The sequence below is a fragment of the Elgaria multicarinata genome, chromosome 3 (assembly GCF_023053635.1).
Source record: "Elgaria multicarinata webbii isolate HBS135686 ecotype San Diego chromosome 3, rElgMul1.1.pri, whole genome shotgun sequence".
Lineage (NCBI taxonomy): Eukaryota > Metazoa > Chordata > Lepidosauria > Squamata > Anguidae > Elgaria > Elgaria multicarinata.
Genome location: NC_086173.1, coordinates 127,775,925 through 127,800,345, shown reverse-complemented (window position 1 = coordinate 127,800,345; position 24,421 = coordinate 127,775,925). Strand labels below are relative to the sequence as shown.

General features: G+C 38.3%; 1 protein-coding gene and 1 non-coding gene across 5 annotated transcripts in view; both read left to right on the top strand.

Annotated features, from left to right (window-relative positions):
- Window positions 1–24,421, top strand: part of LOC134395511 (contactin-4-like) — a 637,778-nt gene that overhangs the window by 232,578 nt on the left and 380,779 nt on the right. The gene's annotated exons all lie outside the window — the stretch shown is intronic.
- On the top strand, window positions 13,182–13,345 carry LOC134397056 (U1 spliceosomal RNA). The gene has a single exon (XR_010025337.1). It is a non-coding gene; the product is annotated as a U1 spliceosomal RNA (small nuclear RNA).

The following is a 24,421-nucleotide window of genomic DNA, read 5'->3' as shown; positions in this document are numbered from 1 at the left end:
CTAGATGGACCTTTGGTCTGATCCAGCATGGCACTTCTTTTGTTCTTGTGTTCTTTAGTGGCAAAGACTTGGACCAGGGAGTTCCACTTATGGGCGCTTCTGCTGAGAAGGCCCGCTTCAGTGTCGCTACCAACTTTTCCTCTGAAAGCAGTAGCATCTGCAAGAGTGGTTCAGCAGCTGATGTTAAATGGGAGAAGACAATACTTGAACAAGCCAGGTCTCAAGCTACTTAGGGCTTTAAAGGTGATAACCAGCACCTTGAATTGCTCTCAGAAACAGATTGGGAGCAACAATTTTATAGATCACTTTTATAGATCTGAGCAACGATAAATAGATGTGCACATCCACAAGAAGCAGGTTAGTTCATTCTTGAATCCTGTGAATACCATAGTAGATGACCAACAATGAATTTCCTTCTTTACATTGCCCTTGAATACATACAGAAAGTAATTTTTCACTTTGGATGATATCAGCAAAGTGTTAACACTCCCTTTGGCAGCTACAAGAAACAATATAATCATTTAAGCTTATGCTGAGATTGCAATTCACTTGCCTCAGGTATTAAGTGTGTGTAATTTTCTTAACCACAGGACACCCATTTATCAGATGTGATACTCAGAAGGAAAAAAAATGATGCTGACACCCTATATTTGATTCAATGCCACAAAATGACAATACTCTAATAAAGAGGTTTTCAAATCAAACATGGTTGAAACTAAAAATCCCAAGTAAGATCTGATTAAAAAAACCCATTTGATACTATAGAAATGTTAAATAGGCAAATATCTATAACAATAATATGGGGGGAATGTTTATTCCATTTTTTAAAGATCAAAAGGGTGTTGTTTTTAATCCAGTGGATAAACCCAAAGAAAATCATGGCAATAAAATAATACAGACTTAGGAAACTTCAGGTGGTCATGTCAAAAGCTGGCAAATGGAGCAGGTACTGCTATAAAGGAGCCACAAAAAGGGGGAACCAAACATCAGGAGCATGTGGCACCTTCAGAAATAATCAGGTAACTAGTTCCCTCACTCATAGAACATTATTCCCTAGTTCTGTTAAAAAACACACACACAAAATCTAATGCATCTTCTGTTACATGTGTTGGGCCAGATATTAACAGAGTTGACATGGCGACTATGAAATTCTGAGTTGCTCTTGCAATAGAGGTCTTAGCATGAATATAAAAGTCCCCCAAGACTACCAGTTTTGGAGTCCTGAATATTATACTGAAGACCATCTCTGACAGCTGAGGCAAGCAGTTAGGCAATGAGGTAGTTGGTACACACAAACCCCAGTCATGTCTCAAGATTCCAGCACTAGGTACAGACATTCAAAGATGGTTGACTGTTGGACCAGTTACCTCATCAGGGAGATGAATCCCTATAGATCAAGGCTCCCCCTTCTAGTTTAGCTTGTGCATCAAGGACCCTGGTGGATGTATCTGGGAGAGCTTTATTCCTCCGCCTGCATCCAGCTGGGTCACAGCACTACAAGCCAGTTAGGCATGCTCTTCCAATTAGGTAAGAGATAAAGCAGGTCTTTCCCATTAACCAACCTGGCATTCTTCAGCAGCACCCACAGACTAGAGAGTACTGCAGGTACATATTAGAAAACTTTGGTTAAAAACTTCCAAACATACCAGGGTATGAAACCAATAGAAACAATTATTATTTGTGGATTTGTGTAAGACCTGAAAGTACTCTTACATAGCTGCCATATATTTCAATGGAGTTTGCATAGGAGACATTGAGGGTGGACGGTGCCCCATAATTTGTAACTTTTCTACTCAAGATCTCTCATATGAAATATAAAGTTATTTTATATTTAAATATGTTAGCAATTGTTTTAAAGGGATTATTACTATGCAATATAGTATCTAAGTGTAGTATCTAGAGAGAACACTTCAAATGATTCTCTATGTAATTTTCTACTTACACTAATATAATGGCCGCATTTGGGGAATCATACCTCAGCTTAATAAGCTTATATATGAACATACCTTATAGTTCTGTAGCAGCCACTTCAGTCCGCCCTTCATGCAAGCTGGTAAAAAAGTCAGGAATTCTTCAGTTAACTTCCTGTTTTGTACATATTAGAAAACTTTGATTAAAAACTTCCAAACACCATGGTATGAAACCATGTTTTAAAGTTGGCTACCTACCTAGGTTTGTTCAAAAATTGTTAACCATAGTTTCCCCATTTAGACATCATTGAACACTTCATGTTTTTGTTTTTGTTTTTATTTATTTATTACATTTCTACACCCCATAGCAAAAGCTGGGGTGGATGTGTTCACAACAGTTAAAACTGTACAACTCAGCAACATGATAAACCATAATATAAAACGTTTAAAACTACAGTAAAAAGGCTTGTTCGTTCCCTCAGACAAAGACAGAAGTGAAGTGGCTCCTTGTAGGCTTGTTCATTATCACAGCATATCGCTAAGATATGATCATCCACATGCAGTCAATACCTGATGTAGGAAAAACAATCACACAGTGCATGCTATATAAAAAAATATCATGCATATATGCAATGGCTTATATTCAAAGACACTCATGTGCAGTAGGGGTAGCTTACAGTGGATGCATATGCATACCTGATGAATGGATGGTCAACATATTCAAGTATTGACAGTATGAACTGTATCTCTGAGGAATGGGCAGTGTTTAAAAAAAATCATAACTTCCTGCTCAGTCTTTTAAAAATATATATTCAGAGACCTACTTTGTCTTTAGAAGCCAGAATGAGAAAGCTTGAATAAACTCAATAGCATAAAAGCTGGACAAAGGGAATTTAGAAAGCCACTGATAATTTAAGGACGGGGGGGGCATTTATAAAGGGGAAAATGTACATAAAAAGAAGAGAAGTCAATTACTAATGAAAAAGAACAGCACAAAGACTGATTGAGGTAAGGAAAAGTTCCAAAAAACAAAAGGAAGAGAAAAGAACAGAGAATAGAGAGACTGGAACAAAAAAGCAACTGAACGCAGATTAAACAATTCCAGAAGACCCTGGAGACAATGCATGCGTATGGGAAATCTAAGACATGTTCTTATAAAACATGTTTCTAGTGTGGCTCTTCGTAAGCAGCATCATTGTAAGCACACTATATCGTGATTAAACATCAGGTGTAGCTACCAGTATCGATGAAATCTGGTTAACAGAAGGAAAAGCATGTGTATGAGAAGGACACCAACAGAGATTAAGGCTGCAATCCTATCTACCCTTACCTCGGAATACATACATACATACATACATACATACATACATATATATATATATATATACACACACACTTCTGTCATTTATCAGAGTAATAAAGTTGACTTTACATGACATGATTCTTTTCCTTCACAGCCAGACTTGCTTGTTTCAGTGAGATGCCTACTGCTCTTGACTTTCAGGCATAACTTACTGTGAGGGCTACAGCTTCCTTGAGTCTGAGGAACTAAAGACCCTGGAGTGAATTGGACTGTCAACAAGGAGGCTCCTACTGTGCTAGTCAGAGGGCCAAACAGCTAAACCTAATGGGAGCTTTCCTCCCCATGCAAATGCAGGCATGGCAGCCAATCTGGACTGGGACTACTGTGAGTGTGTGTGTGTGTGTGTGTGTTTGCAAATGGTTAATGCCTCTCTACTCCATGTCAGGGTCATTGGGCTATCCACGTGGTATATTTTTAATAGACAAATCTTGCACAAACTACGTGCTTAATGGCATGCATTGTCTGATTAATGGCGTGTATAGTTTGAGCCAGGATAAAGTGACTGATATTAGTGCCTGCAGGAATGGCTAACAAGGCATAAATTCACTATCTGAGGAGGAAAACATATTATATTCCCTACCCATGCCCCATCTCTTTAACTGAACAGCCACATGGAAGGTGTATGAGCTTTTCGATGCAAAAATAAGCAGCTACTAGCAATTTATTAATTGGGCGTTATTTTATGGAGAAAAAGACAGCAGAAGTTATTGTTGTTTTTAAAAATCAAATGCAATTATCTAATACAGAGTATTCCTTTGCTTTAAATCCAAGATAAAGACACCAAAGCATTAATATTACTGTAACACACTGCATGCATCACAGTCCTATTCATGTCAATCCAGAAGTAAGTCCTATTAAATTCAGTGGGGCCAGCTGGCATATAAGTGTACATAGGACTGCAGCCTGAGGATATCTTGCATAACGATAACGCTCCAAAACTGAATATCAGAGTTTCTTCCAACATGTACTCAAATAAAAATTAGACAGAGGAGTGAGATGGTTTAATGGCTCTTACCCCAATTTTAATGTAAAGGTGCATTAAACCTTCCTCTATGCTAAGGAATTAGGGGCCCATAAACTGTGAAATATCTATCATTCACAGTATGTTTCTATATAATTTTTATTGTTCTGTTAGTAACAAACACATATATACTGCACGCAAGAAGTGAAGTGGAAAAGTTAGGGACTTCAGGAACAGTTAAGACATAATGTGAATTTAAAATAAGATGAGACCAGAGGCTTACAGGCTGCGGATAAAACTGATTAATGGGATGTTTACTAGGTTGCTATTTGCAATAATACAAATATTTAACAGCATTTAAATCTTAGTATGGGAACAAAGCATAGCAAGATCTCAACATCTCTAAACTTAACAAATGGAAGTGCTTCTCTAAAACATTTAATGCTGGTGTTTTCAGTAGTCTGGATCTTCTCCCACCTCTCCTCCCATGCCACAAAATAAAGGGGTGAATTGTGCTTGGTTTCTTCCTAATCCTCTATCATGTAAGTTTTTACATGTGGTGAATTCAGCACAGACAGAAGGCTCCGCCTCATGTATCCTATTGGCTGCTTCAATAAATGTCATAATATTTATTCCTCCTCCTCCCTCCCAATCCCCTTTCCTTTTGTGTCATGTCTTTTAGATTGTAAGCCTGTGGGCAGGGACTGTCAAGAAATACTTTTGTAAGCCGCCATGAGAGCCTTTTTTGGCTGAATGGCGGCATAAAAATACTTAAATAAATAAATAAATAAATAAATATAAATAAATAATAAAGTTCTAGATTCAGGATTGTGTATAAACTAGTGACTCACTCCCACAACTGCCCCATGTGTACATCCTATACAGTGGAGAACTCTATGAACTGGTAATAAACTGGCAGTTGAACCCTAAATGAATCTACAAAGAAATATATGATTGATTGTGCTGCTAATAACAATTGATCATACATCTTTTAATAATGATCTTACATATTTTGAGGTCCTAATGCAGACTTTCCCAACCTGGTACCCTCCAGATGTTTTGGATTACAACTCCCAACATGTCCCAGCCAGCCATGCCAGGGACCTGGATTTAGAGGGTGGTAGTGAGGAAGGAAACAATTGGTGAAATTAAGGAAGGAATTGCTGTGTGTGGAAGTGTTGCAAGTATAAATGTACTTGCATCTTTGCTCACTTGTTTGTGTGATTGGATTCACTGGGGATCCAAAATATATGACATGGCTCACTTCCTTCTGTTTTGAACTGAATGTCATGAATTCACCTTTGTTGGGTCTGATATCATATATAGAGCTTGATTACAGGAGAGAGGATTAACAGAGTCCAGTCTGGATTCTGAAACTTTGCTACTGGGCTCCACAATGCCATTTGTGCATTTGAGCCCAATCATTCAATTCCCGTACACTATGAATACTGAAGCTGATTGTACAATACCTATGCATGAAGGCGATCTTTATATGACCCTAAATTCATTGACATTTTCCTTTAGGTGTCTATTTTAAAAATATCTAAAATGTGAAAAAATTAAGGCTGGCCAAGTTCACAGGCTGCTTTTTATGCCATCAGATGATGTGTGCAGGGGCATCAATTTAGTCAGCAAGCATGCGTTTGCAGTGCTGGCTATGACATCATCTGGCACCAGTGCTACCCAGAGCTTAGCGGTAGGGATTTGAAGTGCACATAGCACCTTGATTGCAACATAGCAGGAACTGATGGTTTCACCTCTCAGACCACCTTAAATGACACTGCTGTTGACTGATGACTCTCAGGCTTTAGGTTTGCTGGAGAACTGACAACCTTGGCCACTGAGCTGGAACAGATCTCTCCTCAGGCTTACTTAGTTGGAAACTCAGGAGCCAAGAACAAGAAGCAGACAAAGTCAGCTGGGGTAAGATTAAACCTCTTTCTGTCTCTCCACGAGGCATGTCCAAAACAAAGCCACACAAGACACTCACAATATGTCAGAAAGTTGCATACAATTCAAACTTTAAAATTACCTGCTTTGTTAATTTGTAAACATGCTTCTCTTCCCATGACAAACAACTTTTTGAACATCTTTAGGAACTTTGGATAAATTTCTCATAAAACAAATGAACAAAAAAGATATGTCATTATTCTGGGTCAATTGTGTTACAACAGAAATGCACAAGAAACCACATGGCCATTCTGGATCAATCCATCCTTCCCTACAATTGGTTTACTCAGATTCTATTTGCATATAAATGTGCATGCACAATTACCGTAAAGTGATCCACCTACGGGTATGTGAGATAAATTTTAGATTAGTTACTACAAGGTAAATCAGTAGTTTGTTGTGATATATGTGGCTTTTAAAAAGAAAACCCATGGGAATATCAGCCATGATTCAGGAAAAAGAAAGAAAGAAAGAAAAGAAAAAGGAAGAAGAAAAGTTAATTGCATATTCCTTAATGATTTATGAAGGCTCAAGATGGATTTTATGAAATGTACTGAACAATAACTATATTTTAAAGCCCATCAGACGATGAATGTCTGTCTTATGCTACTGGCACACCTGCAATAATTATTATAGAGAGATTAGTGAGTCTATTCTATGCTCTGATGGCTCCATGTAGTGTTAGTTTAGTGCACTGAAGTGCATGTAATAGATTGAATTCCCTGGTGCTTTGAACAGACATCCAATTACAAAGTACTTGCACACTTGGTGTTTTTGACCTTGCCCGTAACAAAATCTGAAAACAATGAACCATGTCACTTTAAAATCATAGAAAGTTAATAATAAACAAAATGCATCACACACTCTGGAAATATTTCACATTTAAGAGTAACGATAGGAATAATAAATGTGTACAAGATATTAAGGAGTAAATAGGGCTGAAAGGAACTGTATATAATCCTATCAAATGTCAGGCCAGAATACTGAGAAGTATGTGTGCACATGTAAAGTGTTTCACCATACACAGGGCAGTGATGGCTGATATTTTATTTCAGGCATTAGCGTTTTACACCTGAGTGCTGGTCTGGAGTGATACTGCCAGGACAAAGAAGTTAAAAAGAACCCATCTATTCATGGGAACATTATGAACGAGTGTCTTAGAACCTGTTTCTGATGATAAAATAAGGTGCTTTACTCATGATAATTGGTTGAGCAAAGTGTAGCCTTTTGTTTAACTTGACTGTTCAGCATCAGTCAGCTTTTTCTAAAGCAATATTCGATTTGAAGATTATGATTAAAGTTGGTGTCTCCCTTACCAGACTGTCAGAACTTTTTCTGACACTCTGGTAGGGACTTCCTGTTTGGGCCCTCTTAAGAGGACCTGCTACCAGTGTGTCAATGTCAAAGGGACGTCCCCAAAGGGGGTTATTCCTTTGGAGATCTTTTCAGGAAGGCCCAAAGCCAAGGGACAGCACTATGGTGAATATCTATCTATCTATCTATCCGTCTATCTATCTATCTATATCTTTCCTAGCTAAATAGAAATCAGGTGCATGTGATTCTGGAGTGTCAGTGAATTCTGTATTTAGTGCAACTAGGAAAAGTGCATTCATAATCAAGTTAATTGCTACTGGATGATAATAATGATTCCTGGTTTAAACATCGCATTTGTGAACTTGAGCGTTTCCTGTGGAACTGCCTAGACAACCTGGGACTAAAATGTAACCATTGACTAGGGCCTTTATGGAACTGTTGTGGTTGCCCCTGAAAACTTCAGTGATGGTATTATAAAATAATTATTGTGGTGTTATGTCAATGGATAATATTAAGCAGATGCAATGGTCACTTGGATGACTATGACTGCAATTCTATACTTGCTTACCTAGAGTACAGTGGGGCTTACTTCTGAGTACAGATTTATAGGATTGCATTGAATGTTACACTTACGTGTTGAGCTTTTTTGTTCTTCCAAAGTATGGTCAGTAAACTCATAGCTAGATGAAAATCCTATTCAATGTCACTACCACCCATTCCATCTTTCTATCTAAATGGCACATAGGAAATTGACTGGATAACCTATTTTGGATTATATCCAATGCTACACTAGCAGAATAATTACAAGTATAATTAGCATTTACCACTAGTGCTTGTACAACTGCTAGCAGAACAAGTAACCCAACGTGGGCAAGCACCACCTAGGTTAATGAAAGCATAATAAGTTGTGCAATTCCTTGAAAAACAGTCTTGGATGATACAGATTTTCTAGACCCATTTCAAACTGGCTTTAGGGCAGGATACGGAGTTGAGACAGCTATGGTCGCCTTAGTGGATGATCTCCGCATGAGCATTGACAGGGGGAGTGTGTCCCTGCTGGTACTTTTGGACCTTTCAGCAGCTTTCGATACCATCGACCATGGTATCCTTCTGGAACGCCTGAGGGCTTTGGGAATCGGGGGCACTGTGCTCCAGTGGTTCCGGTCCTACCTCTCAGGTAGATTCCAGATGGTGATGCTGGGGGATAGTTGCTCCTCAAAAAAGGAGCTGTTGTATGGCGTACCACAAGGTGCCATCCTATCCCCAATGCTGTTTAACATCTACATGAAACCGCTGGGAGAGATCATCCGGAGGCATGGGGCGGGGTGCTATCAGTATGCTGATGACACCCAAATATATTTCTCTATGCCTTCAGTAACAGCATCAGCTAAGGACAGTGTGTCTCCTCTGAATGAATGCTTGGAGGCAGTAATGGGCTGGATGAGGAAAAACAAACTGAAGCTGAATCCAGACAAAACAGAGGTGCTTGCTGTCAAGGGCTCTGACCTAGGTTTGGAGGTGTGTCAGCCAGTTCTGGATGGGGCTACACTCCCCCTGAAAGACTGTGTTCGCAGTTTGGGGGTGCTCCTGGATCCGTCACTCCAAATGACAGCCCAGATAGATGCGACGGCCAGGAGTGCCTACTATCAGCTTCGGCTGATACGCCAGCTGCGCCCCTTCTTAGAGTCAGAAGACCTAAAGACAGTAGTGCACGCGCTGGTAACCTCAAGGCTTGACTTCTGCAATGCGCTCTACATAGGGCTACCATTGTACCTAGTTCGGAAACTTCAACTAGTTCAAAATATGGCAGCCAGGTTGGTCACCAGTACACCTAGGGGTGACCACATTACACCAACATTAAAATCACTCCACTGGCTGCCAATTAGTTTCCGGGCAAAGTACAAAGTGTTGGTCATTACCTTTAAAGCCCTAAATGGTTTGGGTCCAGGTTACTTGCGGGATCGCCTTCTCCCATATAGTCCGCCCCGCACACTCAGGTCCTCTGGGGTGAACTTACTTCAGTCAGCTAAAACTAGGCTGACATCAGTTTCCCAGAGGACCTTTTCTTCTGTCGCCCCCAGATTGTGGAATGGCCTGCCGGAGGAGATTCGTAAAATTAACTCTATGTGTGATTTTAAGGCAGCTTTAAAGACTAGCCTTTTCCGGCAGGCCTATCCAGATCAATGTTAAATCATGAATTTTTAAGATGTATTGATTCCTGTTCTAATGTTGTTCCCCGCCTCGATCTAAAAGGAGAGGCGGGTAAGAAATACATTTATTATTATTATTATTATTATTATTAAAACGGGTTGCACATGCAGAATCAAAGTACTGAATTTGAAACTTGCCCAAGGATGAAAATGGGGCTTCTACGAGCTGTAGAAACTTTCCACTAGCAGAATGAAACCCTATTTATATCCATATATCCATATCCATTTTTTAAAAAAAATCATTCAAAAGGTGTAGGTTCATCACTTTCTCAATTTTTAAGTAGAATGACTGTCTAGACTTGAATTCTGCAAGATCTTGGGTCAAAGACAGATTTTTGTTCTTTTTTTTTAGACTCTATAACAGAAAATGTAGGGTTATATTTGAGAATAGATATAAAGTAGATAGGCCAACTGGTTACTGTGAAAAATAAGAATCAGCTCAACCTAAAATTATAGAGCTTTTCTGGTTTGTTTTATTGTTCCTTCTTCTTAATATAAGCTTGGAGTTTTACCTGATAAAAATGTTACTTGGAAAGGTTACCAGAGTACAGTTCCTAACTGCTTTCAGTGATGTGATTAATAGCATTAATCGTGTGTAACAATATTTTGATACTATTTTAAATATTTAGGCAATAATTTTAATGAGGATGTCAACATAATTTTTTGGTGGAAGTACTTTTGCTACCTGCTATGCCAATTATGTTTTGCGTCTCACTGACTCATACAATAACTGTGAGTGATTGGGTGTATCTCCTCAAAGTTTAATAATGCAGAACCTTTGCAGATCTTTCTTCTTCTGTGCATCTTTTGTGTTTAGCACTGTCTTGACTTTCAGCTTGTTTCATTTCACCATATCTTGTCAACTTTTACCAAAGGACCTTGCATTCCATTTTGTACGTTCTTCACAAGTCTAGATTTCAATGCCCAACTTTTTCTCTTAACCCACCTAATATATCCAGACAAAGGTTTTCCACAGAAATCTCCTCTGAATGTCATTTTCATCTAAAAATCAGTACTTAATCAGTATATAATTAAGTAGTATTTAGGATGCTATGGGCAGAATCAAATACTGCCCATCTGCTTGTGGAGCCGGCTGCCAATTCTGGTCTGAGCATGGCCAGCCTGTACTGCTTGCAGAACAGCAATTTATCATAGAATCATAGAATAGCAGAGTTGGAAGGGGCCTACAAGGCCATCTAGTCCAACCCCCTGCTCAATGCAGGAATCCACCCTAAAGCATCCCTGACAGATGGTTGTCCAGCTGCCTCTTGAATGCGTCTAGTGTGGGAGAGCCCACAACCTCCCTAGGTAACTGATTCCACCGTCGCACTGCTCTAACAGTCAGGAAGTTTTTCCTGATGTCCAGCTGGAATCTGGCTTCCTTTAACTTGAGCCTTTTGGAGGCAAACCCCAAAACGAGCAGAAATGCTAATTTCTGGAAGGTACAGATCAGTGGAACTCTGTTGCCTGCCCGCTTCCAGAAATGGGTGTTTCCGCTTGCCTCTGGAAGTGTTAAATCACCATTTCACAAGCAGTAGGGGCTACTTGTTCACTGGAAGTGGCCATGTGCACAAGGGCAGCATTGGATTCTGCCTTACATTCCCCTTTTTATTTATTTTTTGTCCTGGTGGAACTTCTGTGCATTTAATGGCTCTGTGGCAACAGGAATTAAATAGGCACAGCTTCCCACCTGCCAAAAATGATGAAATAAAATATAGCACTAAAATATAAATATTGTGTTTTCCTAAATATAGAATAACCATATATTGGAAAATAGAACAACATTCCATAAAAGAAACAACAGTTCATCATGCATCAACAAAAATCACAGGGGCTTGACTATGTAAAATCAAATAAATTAGGTGAAGAATTTCATCAGGAGTTTGCAGCAGTAGTGGATTGTTTCAATATACCCTTCCGTAATCTTCCATGAGAATTAAGTAGCTGTCTCTGATTTCCTTTGTTTTAAAAAAAGTGAACAAATTTGAACCCCGTGCTGAGAAAAGTGTCTGACTGGTCTTTGTGCTCATGTGTGTCTAGTTATTTTTTTCAGCTAAGACAGTGGTACACACATTTATACTGTGCAGTGTGTTATCTGTCTTTTGCCATTTTTCTAAATTATTGTGAACCACCCAGAGAGCCTCAGCTATTGGGCAGTATAGAAATGAAAGGAAAACAGTGATCATCGTGATTATGATGATAAAAACATCCAGATTTCCCTTCCATTTTATTTGCTATTAATTGGCATGCTGCAGCCATCATCAAAGTGAACATTTATTCATGTGGGATATTGGCACTGTGGCCACTAAATATAGAAAGTAGAGCTAATTTGGGGATCCATCCATTTATTACTTCCAGAGATGCCTGAAAGACATCTTAATTTGTCCACATCCCCACTATAGGTAGTAATAAGTACCCAACAAACCACAGCTATCCAACAAATTGGAAAGGTTGAGCTTTGTATATAAATGCTGTGTCGAAAATTTCTCCTAGGAATTTTTTGACCATTCTCATTCAATTTGAGAGAAAAGAAATTGCTTTTGAAAAGAAATTCAAAGAAGAAGAAATTTTGGAGAAATTCTCATGGGTTTGATTCACGGTTCCTGTCTTTCTCTGACAGCTGGTAGTCTTCCTGGCTTCCTGTATTTCCCGCCCAGAGGAAGACATCATGAATTTATACCTCCTTTTCAGATCAGGAATTACAGGTAGCCTGGAAGACTGTAGAACAATGGTGAGATATGTAATAGAAAGAAAAATATTGGCAGTACCTTCAGCCACCTCATAATGATTAGTTAATGTCAAACCCCCCATCCACATTAGAAATAAATTCTAAAATGTCCTGAGAATGAGGCAGAAAAATAGAAGCCCCTTTCATGGGGAAAGAAAATTTTCAGGAAATTGCTGAGACTTTCCTTTTCTTGCCTCTTAGAAATAAAAGGACACTTTTCAGAATTTTCTCCACATTTTCTTCACCATTATTTTTTGTGATGGCAGCATTCCCTTCCCTCTATGCCCTGGAGTGATACTAGGCATATGGGGCATTGTGGGGAGTGCAAAATGGGGGGCAGGATGCCAATGCAGTTGATGCTGTTCCCACTTGCAATGGCAGTGCAAAAACAACAAAAAACCCTTAGGAAAAAAAGAAAGGAAGAAGCTGTTCTACAACCTTTGGCAACGGTGATGCCTACCTGTGAAAAATTGTTGGAGAATTTCTTATCCCCCTGGAGTAATCCATTTCTGTACCGACAAATAGGGTAGAGAATTTTGATAGGCCACTTGTGCACGGCTCTAATATATATGGACTTAAAGTAACAGGAATTAAGTACCATTGTAAAATGACCTTTAAGGAATTTTCTCATATTTTTATTGATTCTGACCAGAAAAGCTTGTTGGGTCCTGTGCTGTTCCAAGATTTATCAATTGTTTCCTGAAGATCCAGCTCCTAAGTATCCTTCAGACTAAGGGCCTTTTTTGTACTTACCTGGCAGGGGAGACACCTTGATCATGAAGGTGGTTCTCCCAGGGTGAGGCTCACCCATTGCACTCCAGGTATGCAATTTCCTGCAATTTCCCCAAATGTGGGAAACTCAACTGCATAATTTGTGGTAGTGGGGGACTGCTTTCATGCTTTCCCCTCAAAATAATAATAATAATAATAATAATAATAATAATAATAATAATAATAATCTGTACTTAATATTTTATGGATCTTGTGGTAGTGAATTCTATAGTTTAACCATGCACTGTGTAAAGAAGTACTTTTTACCTCTCCTGAATCTCCCACCAATCAAATTCATGAGATGAGCCCATGTTCTAGTATTATTTCTCCCTATACATTTTCTTTACAACATGTACACCTTTATCATGCCTTTCCTTATTCATCTTTTCCCTAAGCTAAACATTCCCAAGCATTATAGCCTTTCATCAAAGGGGAGTTGCTCCTGCCCTGTGCTCATTTTAGTTACCCTTTCCTGCAGTTGTTTAAAACTCTACAATATCTTGTCTTTTTTACATCCTTTTATATCCTTATCCTTTTTTTTTGGTATTGGAATTAGCAGGACCTGAACTAAGTATGTTATGGTGGAGCCCTATATGGGCTGCTGCTAGCAGGGCAGGAGAAGTTTTCGCCTTTTTCCCCACTGAAAGGGTCTTTGAGCTCCTCTAATTTGATGCCAGAGATTGGGTTGGGGCTGGAGAGAACATAGGATTTTTTCCATAGCCTGGCGTCTCCCTTTCTGACCACCAGAACTCCCCCTTTTTGACCTCTGCGAAGTCCTCTGTGACCTCGAAACGCAGATGCCACAGTTCTTTCCATGGGGGCTGTGAGGGGGAGAAGAGGGGTCAGATTTTGGAGTCTCTCTCCTGAAGTCATAGTAGTGTCCAAAAAATTCTGTGGTCCCTGGGAAACTTTCCAGGACTGCATCCTTGGTTTGGATAGTACTGACATTTTTATTGTTTCCAGTTTCCAAGACAGGAGAGGTTGATTTTAATCCAGATTTCAAATCTTATTTCATTTGGATAATTAGAGGGTTATAAATGTTGAACATTTTAGATTAGTTGTTAAATAGATTCCCCAGCATTTTAGATTTGATTTACATAATGAAAGGCCTGGTTTAAATTGCAAGTTCATTCTAGAACATTCATACACAATATTTCAGATTTTTTTAGCATCCATTTGAAGTTTTTTTTATCATTAATTTCCCCAAAGCTTTAAGCTTCTCTAGTACTGCTTTAATAATCTTCAGAATGTGATATAATCTTCAGAAATATTTATTTTCAATGTTGTCCCATCTATCGTAAGGCCTTTAATTAACTTATTTTCTCTGGAAGGGAAATGGAGAGGGGGGCACCCTTCTTAGTGCCCCTATATATGTTGATTAGAATCAGAGCCATTTATTCTGATTATGGCCTAGTTATTGTCGTATAATTGATTGAATAAATAAATTTGGGTCCAACTTCCATCTTTTCCATAATTGCTCTCAAAAAGGGCCATTCAACCTTGTTGAAGGCCTTGGATGTGTCTAAGGAGACAATTGCTGATTTTATCTGTTTAGATTTACTGTAATGAATTAAAGTGAGTTGTTTTCTAATGGGGTTTGTTACACCACCCTGGACCCTAGCAACACTAGTCATGATACCTAAACCAGAGAAAGAACCGGAAAACATTGACTCCTATCAATCTATCACCCTAAATAAATAGGACTATAAATTTTCATGGATATCTATTCAGACAGATTAGTCAGTTATCCCCTCAATATATCCATCCTGGCCAAATAGGTTTCATGACTTCTAGACAAATAACAAGTCCCATTATAAAACAACTCAAGATGTCACTGAACGTAGCTACGTAATGTGAGAAAACAGCTGAGCTCATCTTTTTATAAAAATCCCCAATAGCCCATCCATGCAAGGAAGCTGATACGGCTTTATTTGCAAAACTCAGCATGAACCACATCATTAAGACTTCCTAGTTTTGCAAAATCTAGCTTCCAATGTCCACAGCACTTTCTTCTAATGTACAACCCTGAAGATAATAATCTGACCTGCCATTGTGATGTCTGGTTGGTTAATCAGTGTCTTCATTGTCACAGATTGAGTAGTATCCCACAGTGAAATATGTTTGTCCATCACTTCAGCACACAACTGTTGGTAGGATATATTTCAAGGTATCACCAATTAGAAGACACTGGAAGATAATTTTGTATGTATCAACTGCATGGGTACCTACTGCTCATGCAAAGATATTTCCACTAATCTTATGATGGATAAAGCCTATGTCATTGGTACTCCATTCTTACTTAATGCCAGTTTTCAACTTTTTTTCAACTTTATAACAATTACTTTATGAATGTATGATGAATTATTGCAGATTTATTCAACTGTAGGCAGAACTTGCCTTCTGGTGCAATAAGCAGAAAGAAAGAATGTAGTATATTAATGTGAACAAATGCTATCATTTACTTAATGCTATCAATTACTATATGCATATCTTTTTCACTGGAATAACTGCATACTCCAATGAAGTGCCTGTTATCTTAACATTTGAAGAGTCAAATAACCTAATAATTTGAATTGATTGATTGATTACATTTATATCCCACCATCTTTCCTCCAAGGAACCCAAGGCCAGTGTACATAGTCCTCCTCCTCTTCATTTTATCCTATAACAACAACCCTTTGAGGTAGGTTGGGCTGAGAGTCTGTGACTGGTCTAAAGTCACCCAGTGAGCTTCCATGGCTGAGCGGAGACTAGAACCTGGATCTCCTGATTTTCAGTCCAACACTCTAACCACTGCACCACACTGTGGAGTTCCCTATCCCTTTAATCATTTATTACAATCCTCTTCTTTTAATATAAATGGTCCTTATTCAGAGATAAGGAAGTAGACCATGACATTAAACCTGTTGCCTGAGCTTTAAATGCAAACAAACAAAACCCTTACCTGTATGGAGCTTCATATGGCTAGCATCATTCCTATACTCTTGTATAGGTGTACTGAACACTGCACTTATGTGTTGTGTGTTAGCTTGGTAACAAAGTTTATCTCTCGGTCATGGATCCATAGCATGCTAACACTTCGCCTATAAGTGACTATGATCTAAGTTCAAAGTGTTGGTATTAACATTTAAAGCCCTAAACGGCTTGGGGCCAGGTTATCTGAAGGAACACCTCCTCCCATATGTACCTACCCGGACCCTAAGGTCATCCTCAGGGGTCCTTCTCCATGAGCCCCTGCCAAAGGAAGTGGCTACCAGGAGCAGGGCCTTCTCTGCTGTGGCACCCCGGCTGTGGAATGAGCTCCCTAAGGAGGTTCGCTTGACACCTACATTATATGCTTTTAGACGCCAGGTCTAAAAGCATATAATGCTTTTAGACTCCATTTTAAATATAAAATGTATTTATAGATTTAACAATCTATAAATACATTTTAACATGGTGTTTTAAATTTGTAATTTTGCATTGCTGCTGTTTTTATCTTGTTGAGCTTTTATATTGTATTTTATATTATGGTTTTATACTGTTTATACTGTTATACTGAATGGTTTTAATTTTTGTGAACCGCCCAGAGAGCGCCGGCTATTGGGCGGTATAGAAATGTAATAAATAAATAAATAAATAAGTTAAATGTCACATTTAAACCAGTTTGAAAAGGACTTATTGGAGATAGGAAAAGAAGTCTAAGCAATACCTCAGAGCATTATCTGTTCTTCTGTATGGCATATTGGCCTCAGCACATATGTAATGCTTGCCTATGAGTCCTGTAATGTGCCTTTATAGTTCATCTCCTCATTCTCAGTCCACTTGGAGAGAGGGAAAATATAGATGACACAATTGTCTTTAAAAATCTGTGAGGATAGAAATAGTTTTTTTAAAAAACGTGTATGCTATTTTGAAATATTACAAGAATGGTAACATTATAAGAATGCATAGTATTCGTTAACGTGTGGCTTGTAAGCTGTTTTTAAAAACTCAAACAAAAAACATGTTAGATTACCGAAAGGCTCCAAGACATTTTAGATCAGGATTTAGAAATGAACGCTAACAATCAAATACCCTTTTAAAACAAACTTAAATGTCTAAAAGGTTTAATGGTGTAACTCCATTACACTGGTTCAACTGCATAGCTTTCAAGAATAAGATGTAAGGAGCTATAGATAGATTCTTGCATGAATGTGATTTTACTGAACAATCAAGAATGAGATCAGATGCTTCCAATAGTTCTCTGCCGCTGTTCCTTATCAGGAAGTGGTATTGAGTGGCATATTGCTTGTGAATCTGAAGATTCCATATAGCCATCATGACCAATAATAGTCGCAGAGAAATACTTGCAGAATAGGGCTAACCACCTTTCAAAATAATATGTACTGCGAATATTCATTAGTTTTAATTTGGCTCGAAGTAAATAATAACACTCTAAACAATTATTTAAAACATCCAATATTGCCTGTGTCCTAGTGGCACCTGAAATAAGTGGAAACGCTCATTTGCAGAAGGTCACAGATCAGCAGAGCCCACAGAAGGAGACTTTGATGACCAGTCTTGTTTTGGAACTGAGCATTTCTGCTTCTTTCTGGGGTTACTTTTACAAATGCAAATTCCTTGGTGCCTAAGCAGTGGGTCTTGAGAGTGCAACAGAACCGGCAGAGGCTGAGCAGCAATATTGGATACTGCCCTTAAAGTATACATATATGGGGTAATCTCACTAAGTTATCTTAGGCCTTAGCTAGACCTAAGGTTTATCCTGGGATCATCCCGGGGTCATCCCTGTTCATGTAAATGACACACAGGATATCCCGGGAGCAGGCAGGGACGACCCCGGGATGATCTTGGGATAAACCTTAGGTCTAGCTAAGGCCTTACTGAATTAAAAATACAGCATACTTACTCACCTGCCACTTCACAATTTCTCATTAACTGTAAGTACTAAAATCTAGCCCATACAGGAAGGTGTTTGGGTAAGGGTCTTTAGGAAACACCTTCAATTTGTGATAATCAGATCTAGGTGGCTGTCTCTAAAAAGCACTTCTCTGCGACATCAAACGTTTTGTAGCTGTTACTATATTATTAAGATTCTCTTGTTCCAAAGGGACATACTGATTTTTTAAACTTAGATCCATACATCTATCTAGTATTTATATTAAAGTATATTTGAAAGGATTAGATTATGCTAATGGTGCATTGCATGTATATTCATTATATAACATTTTAACATTCCACTGCTATATTAAAATGAATTTTAAATGCAGGTTATTTTTGGTGATCCTATAATCTGAGTTTTTAACTCCTAGAGCACTGACCTCCTGTTAGTTACTTAATGAAAGAAAAATGCTCTTGCCTGCTGTATATTTTCACTTCTCCCTATTCATGAAAATTATTGTTCTCCTAAAATATGTAAGAATAGTGTTTGTGTGTGTGTGTTGTTATACTTCCAATTATATATCAAATTGTCATTTGCTACACTGTTTCAAAGCCCCATTTTTGTGCACAAAGTATCAAAATTGGAAAAAAAAACTTGCCACATCAGATTGGCTGTTTCTCATCCAGCATTGCTATCCTCTTTTGAAGATGTTCTCCTTTCTACCCCTTGTTGTTCTTTTACACTTTGGTTTTCTTTCATATATGAATGCTTCACAAAATGTGCTGAGAGAAATAAAGACACTGAAAGGGGGCATGGGACAAATTTGCTAAGAAGGGAAATGCTCTTGTGATGTAGAATTCTAAAACAAACAAAACACGGCACATGAAAAAGAAACAGAAGCACATTCACGGATGTAGGTGATGAAGTGGCAATTGTATATTATTTAATCAGTGTTAAAATGAGTAACACTTTCAACTTCTGATCTCAAGGAAGCAGAAATGGAGGTTACAAATTGGTGGTTGAATTCATTGCAGTTAAGGGTGGGGGTGAGTAAACTGAAGCTTAATACAGATAAGATAAAGGTACTGGCCCTATTCAGGCATTCTTCACACTAGTATTACTCGTGACACCAGCAAGAATGGGGCTGCACTGAGTAGTCCCACCTCCAGACACTGTGTGGAAGCCTAGGTGTCTGCAGCTGTACACACGAAGGCCTCCTGCTACAGGTGTTCACAGTGCAGTCATGGCAGAGCTACATTATGATGTTGAGAAGCAGGGATACGTGGCATGGGCCCATTCCTGCTCATATGGTGAATATTAATTTTAATAGTGCCTGAATAGGGCTACTGTAGGTCAGAGATTCTGGCATGGGAGGGGATATTCATTTGATTGCGCTCCTCTTTTACTGGTTGGCAGGGCATTTTTAGTTGAGCAGTATGTAATCTAATAAATCCAAGGGTATTTGTAAATTGGGCAGTATATGAATCTAATAAATAAATTCTTCTTGTCATCTTCTGACAAAGACATTTTTGGTTTATCTTATTCATGCTTCCTAGATACTTTCAGAATGGATTATTGCAAAGCGATTAGGGGCTGCCTTTAAAAACCATTTCAGTTAGTACATAATGCTGCTGCCTGACTATTCTGTGGCACCTTAATATCAAAGCATAGAAACCTGAGTTTATTTCATCTTAATTAGCTATGTGTTTGTTTCCAGGCTTGATTTGAAGTGCTGTTACTGGCCTTTAAAGCCCTAAATGGCTTGGGACCAGGTTACCTCAGAAACACCTGCTCCCATATAAACCTGCCTGGCCTTTGAGATTGGCCTCAGAAAGGTCTTTTTTCTGTTCCATCCATATGTGAGATCAGGAGGACAGAAAAAAGAGATTTGATCTTCATAGTGGTGAAGTTCCATTGTGATGGAGATTTTCTAGGGTCCCTCTGTTCTTGTGGAAATGTTTTAGAAATGTTTTAATCTAGGCTAGCTTTTAAACAGTCATCTGCTATTTCATGGCCTGCTCAATGAAGTTTAAGTACTAGTGCCTCGTTTTAGTAATTATGCCTTATTGTTGTACTCTTTTCATGATGTATTGTTTTAGTGTTGTGCTTACTATATTGTTCTTTTTATTGTAAGTTGCTTTCTTACTATAGCATAGTGGAATATAAATAAGACATAAACTAAAACACCCACCCACTAAATATTTACTATCAGCATACTGTATTCCTACCCACTGCCCACTCCTACTCCTACTTTTGAAAATTATGGTATTTCTCTATGTAAACGAGGACTAGTTTGATATTTTTGTCTACGTATTGGCCTGATTCACATGAAATGAGTAGCCACCAGGGGTGAATTTCCCTGTGGGGTTTCTCATTGCAGGAGTCACTACCATTTTGAATATTCAAACTGCAGTGGGGAAGCCCCACATCATGCTGTTGCATGTGAATCCAGAGAGGGTAGGTTGTTGGAGTGGTTGACAAGCTACCCAGAATCCATGGGTTGTTGTTGGATTGATAGTGGCTCGTCAACCACTCCAACAACCCATCCTCACTATATTCGCATGCAACTGCAAATTATAGCATGCCCTCGGTGTGGCTTGAATATTCAAAATGGCGGCCATCACCGCAGCAAGAGGCCTGCAGGGAAATTCACCCATGAAAACTGGGACATTGTCTAACATTTATTTACATAAAATATTTTATACCACACTTCATATTATCATACCAGGGTGGTATTCAAATGTACTGTACTGTAATTAAAAATCCTAATATTATATACAATAAAACAACATAAACTACAGCAGTAAAAATATATATATAGAATAGACAGCTCACATAAACCAATTTAAAATGCCTGGGCAAACAAATTTGTTTTGACCAGGAACCAAAAATATTCAAATGTTGATGCCAGTGACATCTCCATAGAAAGGGTTTTCCACAATTGGAGCACCACCATAGAGCAATCTTTCCCCCTTGCTGTCACCTAATGTACCAACAATAATTGTAGAAGAGCCTCTTCTTACAATCAAAGTACAGGCAGGGTGGTAATTATATCCATTCTGTCAGATCTGGATTTCTTTCATCAAGGGCATTTGAGGGGGTTGCTTTTTAAGCTATGTATCAAAAATATTCATGGTGTTCCAACAAAATCTTTGTTTACTAGGAACGGGGTTCAGATATGGAGATCAACTTTAATTTGGGGCATCTTGTAAGTGCCCTCGTCCAAGTGTTCTAGAGTGCTGCATCTGATATTCTGGGAAGAGCTGAAGTATAGTGATATCTTAGGACAGCTGCTATGGCAAGAGAGTTCCAGGACCAACTTCAGTAGAAATGTGATAGCCTTTAAACTTTCTGGAAAAGAAACATCCCGAAAATGACTTTGTTGACTGATGGAGGCAGTTTCTAGTGTGTGACAGGTTACTCAAATGTATATATTTGAAACACAAAGGTGAAATGCCTTTACACAAACAGTAGTCAGCACCAAATAACTCAGTGCTCCAGATGATATAAGAACAGAACTTGAGGAATAAAACTGTGGGCCCACACAGATATTTAGACTAAAAAAACTGTACACACTAATGTGGGAGTAAGCCCCATTTAATTTGGTGGCACTTACTTCTGGGTAAACATAATTAGGATTGTGCTATTATATACTTTTATTTTCCTCTTCTCTTTCACCTTCTATGTATCTTGCCAGCTAATATACCCAAAGAAATTAAACTGTCTATAACTGTCCCAAATACTGAGTTCCTGTCTGGACATTTGCCAGAATGTCCAGAAAGCAACTCTGGTTTAAGGGCATTTGCCAAAGAACACATTTTACAATTGCTTACACTTCAAATACTGCTATCATCAGTAATTATTTAAAATAAATTGGGCAACAATTAGCAATTGCAAGTAAGCAAATCATTCCATACAATAAAGCACCCATTATACAGCACAGAGCCTTAACTTCTAGGGTATTAACTCCAGATTCAATGGACAGAGCTTTTAGGAAAGAGTGAAATATCATGTCATAATATTATTTAAATAGGCACCATTTCTGGTAATGGATAGTTTAAAATTCATAGATAAAAATGCATAATAAATAATACAGAAGGGATCAAATCATTTAGCATGGGTCCATAGAGAGTTGCTGGCTTGCATTAGGTTTCATTTGGCACATAGCCATATTTTGTTTTTGCAAACTATATTCCTGTTAGTTATGAAATTGAACTATTTTTGTGTTATTTACTGATCTGGTGCAGGCATATGTGAGAAAGGCATATGTAAGAAAGAAACTCCTAAAGGAAGAAACATATATGTTAAAATATTATATTTTATGGAGTTTATCAATCAGGCCTCACTGCCAAATCAGTTACGTTATAATGCTTCATTTATGCCAGGGGCACACTACCAGCCCTCCAGCCACCCACCCTGCCCTCTTGGGCTGCTTTCAGAGATCCCCCACCCCCTGCAAAAACTGCTGCCAGCCATCCACAGCTCACCTCCTCTCCATTCTCTTTCCCACTCTACAATGTCTTCCCATATCCTGGAGGACATTCTAGGAACAGGGCTTTTATGGCAGGTATCATAGAGCCTTTCGAGAGTGACTTCCAGAGTGGTTTTTCAAAACATAAAAAGAAAGAAAACAACAAAGTAGTGGAGCAGTGATGGCTGGGAAGATATGTGTGTGTGAGAGAGCATTTATTATTACATTTATTATTATTATTATTATTATTATTATTATTATTATTATTGTATGAGTTTGTGTGTATGCTTTTTGTGTGTGCATATGGGAAAGTGTGAATGTGTGTGTGTGCGTGTGTACGCACATGTGTGCCCCCTGGCCTACATCTGACACAAGATATGATTATCATGGGGTAAAATGTTTTGCACCCCTAATTTATGCCAGTGAAAACAGTTGGCAGGTTTGTGGCTTGAACTTAAATATGTTAAATAATGTCACTGTTAAATAACATGCTAAGTCCAAGCTGTTTTCATTGGCATAAGTCAGGGCTGTACAACCTTTTATGCCTTGAGGGTCATATCTGGTATTGTCTGCGCTGCATGAAAAGCACAGGTTTGTTCTTCATCAAAATTGAATTTGCACTTCAGAATGTATTTAGTCAAAATTATCCCAGTAAAGGTGCCACCATTTTTAGCCAGAGCTTCTGTGTATCCTAGTACATGTTTGGAAACCAGACTTCTGATTCACATCAGTCTTCGTGCTTGCATTAAGTCTTCTTTCCATTGCTATGAATGTGGAAAGCCTTGAAGATAGTAAAGTTGGATTGAAGTGCTCATCATCATCAGAAAAATATTGCTACAAAGTTATCTTGTGCCTAATTTTTCTCTTGTGTGGATATATTGTCGTTGTTGTTGTTATAATATCTTAATCTATACTGCCTGTAGTTTTAAACAGTGAACTTTTTTCCAAATGTGAAAACATTTGAAAGGATTTGAAACCACTATTTTGAACCATCGTACCATTTCACATGGTATAATAGCACCTCAACAAAACCATCAATGTGCGAATCAGTGACCTGTTGTACCCTGTGCACAAACATATTTTTGTAACTACTGCATAATTTTTCATTCACTAGGTCATTGGCATAATCTTTTGTGAGAGTGCTTGCTTATAGAAGGTTAGTAGTAAATGTTGTTCCTGACCTTTCATACTATTGATGTCTCAGCAGATTCCTACAAGGCAATAAATAATCACAGGACTTTGTTTGAACGGCCTTCAGAATCTATTGTTCATAGCAAGTAATGCTGTAATGATTTCCACCACGCAAGATGAACCATCAAAGTAATATAAAACGTAGTTTGAAAAATACTTTTCAAAATCCACAGCTCAAATATCCAGGTTTTTATTGAGATATTTCTGCTAACTATGAAGCCCACCAAAAATAATTCTAAGGAAACTGTGACAATGGCGTATTTCTTTCTCCAACTGTTCTCAGTTGACTCTATTCTATAAAAATATTAGACATCAAAGAAATATTATTCTATACAGTTATTCCTTCTATTGTATAACATACATATATGTATGATCATTTCCTAAAGCCTATTCTAAAGGGACTATTACAGGAGAGTCTAACCACACTGAAACTCTGTATCAAATCAGTTCCGGTTTTAGTTATATGTTACCACATACCAGCAAATGTCCCCCTTCCTCGCACCCCAGGGAAGGATAAAAATGCACAGACAGTGGCCTTGTTCGTTTCCTCTATGCCTTTTTCAAATCTCTAAGACCAATACTGTGTGATATGGACCATAGAAGCATAATCATGGAAACACAGCTGGGCTTATCTTATCTTTGTAATAGTCTGACTGAAGCATGGTATATAACCTAGAAAAAGGTGTTTTAA